Consider the following 2,610-nt stretch of genomic DNA (forward strand, 5'->3'; position numbering starts at 1 on the left):
GGTTTGCGCTGTAGAGATCTGGCAGAGGATTTAGCTCGTCTGACGCCGTGGTTGGCGCACGATCGGAGCGGGATCGGTAGGAAGGAACGGATGGTCCGGAGCGCTAATGAAAGCGCTGGGAGTCCTTACCGTTTCGGTTTTCGAGAAGGAATAAGGCGAATTGTCTGCAAATTATCCTGCTTTATATACGTTTCGCATTGTGACCCCTCGCGGTAAGGGGGTGTTTTCGCACACTTGTTGTTGCGAAAATCTCTAGAATATTCTAATTCTTTAATAGCGATTTATTCGATTGCTGCGTGTTTTTTCGCCTTTTTGATTGTTCTCGCGTTTAGCGGAGTTTGCGATATTCTTAAGGGTGCGCTTGGCTGGCGCGTGATGCACTTGGTTGCGGTGTAACCAGCGCGTATTCTTCGTGTGTTTTTTCTTGCTGCTTTTCGGCGTATCTTGAGTTCTTTGTTCTGAAGCGCGCGCGAGTCTCCCTTGTTTATTTAGTGCTTTTATTTCCTTATTCGTGCCTTCCTTTAAATTGCAGTGGCGCCTATGTGCTATTTGAGGCCTTCGTGATTGATGCGTGCGTTTTATGTTGCATCGCTATGCATTTTATTAGTGCATTACGTGTTTTTCGCTTGTTCTCAATGAATCGGTGTTATTTCTTCGCGATTATCGAATGGCTAGTTCTAATGTTCATTGTTTCCGTTTTTTAGTGGTGCAATCTACGTTTTTTTAGCGGATTTCCTATTAATTCTCTATTTTATGATTCGCGCAGGCGCTGTGCGCGCAACGTTCGTTGGTAACGGCAACGGTAGCATATGCTATAGGTTCTCGCGGCACGTATTATATCGTTTGCTATACTGTGCGCTCGCGTTCGCTTGGTAAACGGCCGGAGTGCTATAGTATAGCGCGCCGGACGTTACAACAGGGTCTTCAAAAAATCTGGAAACACTAAAATATTTCGAAAATGACCAACTCTAATAAAAAATATATAAAGTCAAAGTTGCAGGACTTCAAAAAATCTACCTAACTGATGATAAAGCGGGGTCTACAATAGACGTCGTAGCAGTCGTAGTCTTAAGTCGTAGAAAATTAACCAATCACAGTAGAATATGAGAAGAATAATCGACTATGATTGGTCAATTTTCTACGACTTAAGACCCTATGACTACTACGACTTCTATTGTAGACCCCGCATGAGAGGTTGACCTTGGTGGAGTCTGCAAGGTCATATAAAGGTCAAGTTGAATTTTTTAAATGGAACTCCCTATTTTTCATTGCATATTCTTGTAGCACATCTCGAGAGCTCTTTCCAAAACACTATAATAAAATAATTTTTCATGAAGTATTTTTCGAAGTATTTTTATAAGGCATGAAAGTTACAGTAACGCCGGCATTAGCACTACGCAAGGTGTCCGATCGACGGCTAAAACCTCTTTCAAAATGTCCTTCAGAATCATGGTCTGGATAACATTTGTCAAAATCAAGATCAATGGAGGTTATACCTCTTATTTTCATTTTTATGTAAAAATGAATTTTTAATACAAAAATAAGAGGGATAATCTCCAATGGCCTTGATCTTAACAAATGTTATCCAGGACATGATTCTGAACAACATTCAAGAGGTTTTAGCAGTCCGTCGGAAACTTTGCGTAATGATAATGCCGGCGATACTGTAACTTTCAAGCCTTATAACTTGAAAAGTACTTAATGAAAAAATATTTTATTAGTGTTTCGAAAAGCTCTTAAAATAAGCTATAAGACACTATGTAATAAAAAGAGGGGGGTCCTGTTTAAAAAATTCAACTTGACCTTCATTTGATCTTGCAGACTCCACCCAAGGTCAACCTTTTATCATCAGTTAGGTAGATTTTTTGAAGTTCTACAACTTTGCTTTTATATATTTTTCACTAGAGTTGATCGTTTTCGAGATATTTTAGCGCTTCCAAACTTTTCGAAGATGCTGTATGTGATTTTATATGTCCATCTTGCAAAAATAAAATTGTTTTAGTTGTTCAAATATATTGAATACAGTAAATTCTCTTGCTGGACTTAAAAAATATATATAAGTATAAATTTAAGCTATTTTGCCGCAAATATATGAAATAATAAAAATAATTAAGAATGCATTCCACTTAACACTCACAACAACGAGTATCGATTGTCTTACTTAACATTTGATAAATAATAAGGGTGAAACACTGGCTGCGTTCAGCAAAGAAACCACCCTTGCAACTGTTTTAAAATTCTTGAATATTGGTTTATACATTGGCTGCGTTCAACAGAAAAAGCAGTTTTGCAACCGGTTTATGATTCGTCGCGCTGATTGGACTATACTTTTAGATTTAAAGGAATAGTCCTATCTCAGCGAAGAATCATAAAACGGTTGTAAAACTGTTGAGTCTGCTGAACGCAGCTGATTTCACAAGCGTACTGAGCGTTAAATGGAACGCAGCCTAAATAGTGAAAATAATAAAAAAATAATTGAATGATGATTAATGACAGTTATGCGGGATCTACAATAGAAGTCATAGCGGTCGTAGTCTTAAGTCGTAAAAAATTAACCAATCGCAATCGAATATGAGAAGAATAATTGACTGTCATTGGTCAATTTTCTAC

This window comes from Trachymyrmex cornetzi, unplaced genomic scaffold (genome assembly GCF_001594075.2).
Source record: "Trachymyrmex cornetzi isolate Tcor2-1 unplaced genomic scaffold, Tcor1.1 scaffold51, whole genome shotgun sequence".
Lineage (NCBI taxonomy): Eukaryota > Metazoa > Arthropoda > Insecta > Hymenoptera > Formicidae > Trachymyrmex > Trachymyrmex cornetzi.